The sequence below is a fragment of the Sciurus carolinensis genome, chromosome 8 (genome assembly GCF_902686445.1).
Source record: "Sciurus carolinensis chromosome 8, mSciCar1.2, whole genome shotgun sequence".
Classification (NCBI taxonomy): domain Eukaryota; kingdom Metazoa; phylum Chordata; class Mammalia; order Rodentia; family Sciuridae; genus Sciurus; species Sciurus carolinensis.
This window is the reverse complement of record NC_062220.1, coordinates 103007645-103013188: the sequence shown is the minus strand read 5'-3', so window position 1 is coordinate 103013188 and position 5544 is coordinate 103007645. Positions and strand designations below refer to the sequence as shown.

Here is a 5544-nt window from a genome sequence, read left to right as displayed (position 1 = left end):
GAGGAAAAGTTTATTTGAGGGCTCACAGTTTCAGAGGTCTTATCCATAGAAGGCTGACTCCATTCCTCAGGACTTGAGGTGAGTCTGAATATCATCGAAGAAGATGGTGGAAGGAAGCAGCTCACATCATTGTGAGCAGAAAGGAGAGAGAGAGAGAGACTCCTCTCTCCAGATACAAAATATATACCCCATAGCCACACCCCCAATTAACAACTTCTTCCATCCACACCCCACCTGCCTCCAGTTACCACTCAGTTAATCCCATCAGGGGTTAATTCACTGTTTAAGTTAAGACTCTCACAACCCAGTCATTTCTCCTCTTGATCTTTTCGCATCGTCTCACACATAAGCTCTTGGGGGACACCTCATATTCAAACCATAACAGTATCCAACAAAACAGAATGTGTGACAGGGACAGACTGAGTGGGCCCAGCCTGAAAAAGGGATGTGTCCAAGGATGACTGAAGGCTCTTGAAGCCACTCTCAAAAAAAAAAAAAAAAAGGATCTGAGTCAGTCAGCACAGGGACTTCCTGGGTTGTGTGAGGCCAGGCAGCAGAATTGACCAGCACACTTCCAAAGACCTTGATGTCTGGGTCACTGCAGCCACAGAGGCTACAGCAGCACAGCACAGATCTCCTCCTCCTGTAACTGTCCTTACTGGGCAGCAAACTGTTTTCATTTCTCCCCAAATATAGAAGCAAATTGATTTTTATTGTGTGAGATCTTAACCTTTGTTATTGAATTTATAAACACATAAAGAGCAAAGGATTGAGATTGACCTTGAAATGTTGGCCCTTTAATCACATTGGGAAAAAAAGCTAAAAACTACAGATGTGGATTTGGACTCTGGTGCTCACCAGGGTTTCTTTAACCTCAGTTTCCCTGCCAACATTGAGTTAGTGGGAGAGTTATATGGATAAATGGAAGATGCTTATTAGTCATGTAAAAAAAATCTATTAGATATGACACTGCTTATTACTTCTAGTAAAATCTACAACACCAACTATATATGTTAGAATTATAACTTTTACTTTAATAAAATTTTTAAGATTATTAAAATAGTAAAGAAATACAGGAAAGCACAGAAAGCAACAATAATTTGACCATTTAATGTATTATGGAGTTGATGTTTACATCCCCTAAAACCGTATATTGAAGTTCTAACTCCTCATATGACCATAACTGGAGGGAGGGCCTTGAAGAGGTGATAAGGTTAAATAAGGTCACAAGGGTGGAGCCCTGACCCAATAAAATTAGTGTCCTATAAGAGAAGACACCAGTGAGACTGTGCTCTTATGTTCTCCACCATTTGAGAACACCCAATGAGGTATCCAACTGCAAGCCAAGTAGTCATCTCCAGGAGCTGAATCTGCTGGTATCTTAATCTGGACTTCCAGCCTCCAAAGCTGTGAGTAATAAATTATTGCTTAAACCACACGGTCTGTGGTCTTTTGTTATAGCAGACTAAGCTGACTAATACATAGTAATAGTCACTGCATACAAACATATGTACAGAAGGAAGGTTGGAGGGATACAGTTTAAAAACATGGAAATGCTGCATAAAATAAAATAGAAGCTAGAGGGTAGATAGGTAAACAAATTCTATAGATCACAGCAATAAATGGAAAGATGGATGATAAATAGATATAATAAATTTCATAAAGATGGAATCATCCTAAATGTACTTTAATTTTAATTATTCAATTGAATTTACTTAAAATTTATTTTTTAAAAAGCTGAAATTAAAAATTAAATGTTAAGCCGCAGATCAATGATTTTTTTAACCAGAAGAGAGACTATGGATTCCTTAAAGATATTTTAAAATATGCAGAAAGGGTTAGGAGCCATGAAAAAAGTAGAAGCCATTTCTACATTCTGCATTTTTATTTATCCTCTGTTGGCTAGATTTCACTGTCACATTTTTTTCAAGAAAGGCTCATGGATAATTTTTTCTGAGATTTGCATATTTGAGAAGGTCTCTCTATAGGTTTTTGGTTTTTGGTTTTTAGGTGGTACTGGTAATTGAACCCAGGGGTGTTCTACCACTGAGCTACATCGCCAGCCCTTTTTATTATTATTATTATTATTATTTTTTGAGACAGGGTCTCTCCAAGTTGCCCAGTTTGGCCTCAAAACCTCAGCCTCCTGAGTGGCTAGGATTACAAGTATGTGACACCACTCCCAGCTAGCTTTAATATTTTAAAGAAATATTAGTAGTGTGGAAAATTCCTAGGTCATGCTTTTCTTTCCTCAGAACTCTCTGGATATTGCTGTACTTGTTCTGACCTCTGACCTCCAACCCTGAGCATGGCCCCACTCACACACCTATGCCTCTTCACACCTCCAGGTTCACTGGACTTTCAATTTTAAAGAAAGTATTCATTGGTTTTATACTGGTTGGGATTTTTAAAAGTGTCTATTACTGTCTTTAGACTTAATAACAATTTTACTGGATCAATGTTTTAGAGTGATTATTTAATTGATACAGATAACTGCTCAATTGTTTTTTTCACATTGAATATTGAGAAGCCTGTGATTGGCCTGATTTTATGTTGCTCTTTGTATATAAATTGCATTTTCTTCCTCAAAAAAAGTTTGGTTTTTTTTGGTTGTTTTTTGTAGTGTAGGAAATCAAACCCAGCACTTTGTATATTCTAGGAGAGTGCTCTACCACTGAACTACATCCCAACCCCTCATTTTTCTTTTCTCTTAAAATTCAATAATTTAACCAAAATACGCCCACTGAATAATATTTCCATTTAATAAGAAATTTCTAGAGTATTTTATTTATTTTTTTTTCGAGAGCAGGTACTGTTTTATTAACTGATCAGATTACAAAAATATGATGGTAGATACTTTAGTTCATTCTTCTAATAAGTCTGTTGATCTGGTCTTCCCTGTTGCCAACATCTCCACCTTCTACAAAATTGGTGGTCTTTTTCTTCATTCCACCTCTTGGAGAAGATAATTTGAAGGAAGGGCCACAGGAAATTATTTGCTTCTTTGAACCATTTTCCAACAGTGTAGATCTCATGAATCAGATCCTCCATGCAAATGATGCCATATTTACCACGAGATCCTGCAATCAAAGCGTTATCCATCAAGGCAATTTATTTCTGATTGATTTTGCCATAGCCAAGCTTGTAGATGAGTTCATTCACTGACTTCAGGTTTGGGTACCCCCATGCAATATATGGTTCCACGATCCTCAGCATGTTAACTGAAGCCTCGTTGAGCTTAACAAAGGTGCCATTGAAGATCTAGCAAAGGCAAAGAAGTTGTAACACCTTACGAACCTTTGGGCTCACACCATTGATACCCCTGATCCTGATGACAAATGCCAGTTTGGGTTCTGCAGGTACATAGAAGTTGCCAGCTTTTCTTGCCATTCTAGCCATTAGAATCTCTGTTCTGTACATCTTTCTATATTCCTTGTGGTAATGCTTGGCTTTTTCATAGATAAGCTTCCTCCTTGCCTTTTGAAGCATCTTTTGGGCAGACTTCTTCCTCAGGTGCTTTACCTTCAGCTCTGCATAATTCCTTCGCATTTTCTTAAGGGTTTCTGGCACAGCAGGAACCTTCTTTTTCTTCTCTTCGGCAACCGCCATGGTTCCAGCCAGAAAAAGAGCTCTAGAGTATTTTATAAGGAACATCTTCAATCTATAAGTCAGACATCTTTAATTTTAAGAATTTTTTCTATTTTTTTTTTTTAAACCAAGGATTGAACACAGGAGCACTTAACCACTATACCACATGCGCAGCACTTTTTATATTTTATTTAGAGAGAGGGTCTCAGTAAGTTGCTTAGGGCCTCACTAAGTTGCTGAGGCTGGCTTTGAATCCTCCTGCATCAGCCTCCCAAGTGACTGGAATTATAGGCATGCACCACTGTGCCCAGCTCATTTTCTTAAATACCTCTGTTTATTGGTTGGGTTTTCTAATTAAAATTTATAAATTTTGAAGTTTATTTATGTTGGATTACCTATGTCTATGCCTACTTATATTAATCTATCAATCTATTTGATCAGATATGTCATCAAATCTGTCATTTTTTATTTCTACTTTTGTAGTATCTCTGAACAGCACTTATGGGTTCACAACAATCAAATCAAGACTTTCTTCTAAAAGAGTTGATTAAATTGTTTATTTTCTTTTTCTAGTCTGTTTTTTAGTTATATGAAGATGCTCATTTGGGTATTCACTTGATAGTATATGCTCTAAAATCCCTCTTTCATTCTTCTGTTAGGCTTTATTTAATTGTCAGGTTCTGTCTATTCTGAGACTATACTGAATGTCACTCTGTTACTCAGGGGACTAGAGGTTCTGTGACAGATTCTTGCCTAGGCATTTCCTTTAACTCAACATGAAGACACTGAAATGTCAAATTCTGCTCATTGTCTTGCTTCCGCTGAGGTCTTGAGAGTCCACAGTGGTAAGTAAGAGCTCTTGTACTTGAGGGTTTCTTCAAACTTTTCTCCAGGCTGTGCATCTACCCTGAGTCCACTTCTCCCAAGATTAGAGACAATACATGAGAACTGTTAAGATTTTGTTGGCTCTTCTTTTCTCAGTATGGTCTCTGGGGAGTTTTAAAGGTGTTAGATGCTGCCTCTTTCTTTCCTTGGCTGCCATTTTTTAATGCTATTGCATGAATTTATACCTCTTTCTTTCTTTGATAATGGAAATTTTGCTTACTTTTTCCTATTGTTTATTAAGTTATCAGGAATTGGGGGAGGGAGATTCTAAAATCTTGAGTTTATAATAAATTCCATTTTACCAGGAAATCACTCTAATTTATTTTTTAAATAAGCAATAGATTTAATCTCAGAGGAAATTATTAGAACAAAAGAGAAGCAAATGTTAACCCAATAAATTCTGGAAAACTTTCTCTTCCTTTTGAGGCTGACAAGGGAATCAAGAAGATAAATGAGCAAATGATTTTTACAGAAGCAATTTAGTAACCAAGGAAATAGCTCAGTGGTAGAATGCTTGCCTAGCTTGTGCTGAGTTTGATCCTCAGCATTGTAAAATAAAGTAACTTAGTGATGTGAACAGAGAGGAAAGAAGTATAGAACCCTTAGTGTACAGTTCCATGATGAGAATCATCAACTAAGGACTGCAAGTGGAACCCAAGGCATTCAAATATGGGCCTTGATTTGGGGCATTTGAGTGAAAGGGTCTAGCCTCAAGCCAGCCAAAGAGCATCTGTAATATGAGAACCAAAAATAAATTTTTGGAAATATATAAAAAAGACAGGTTTCAAACGTGACATTCACTTATAATTAACTCCTATGGACTCGATGGGTCCAGCTTCATCTTGCTGAATGCTGCAGCTTGGCAAGATGCCAGTTCCTGAATGCTTTGAACTGAATGGTCCATGGTCACAGAACCCTGAGGTCACCTGCCCCAGAGGGGTACACACTTTGCATGCATGTATAATGCCCCCATCATCAGCCAGACTGTCTTATGTTATAACCCCACCTTCAAAGGCCAGGTAAAAAGACATCTCCCAAAAAAATTTTCAAATTCTCCTCCTAAGATGGCCA

At 37.5% G+C, this 5544-nt stretch overlaps 1 pseudogene; it reads right to left on the bottom strand.

The window, feature by feature from the left end:
* Positions 1-2858: 2858 nt before the first annotated feature.
* On the bottom strand, positions 2859-3609 carry LOC124991793 (60S ribosomal protein L7-like; annotated as a pseudogene).
* Positions 3610-5544: the final 1935 nt, after the last annotated feature.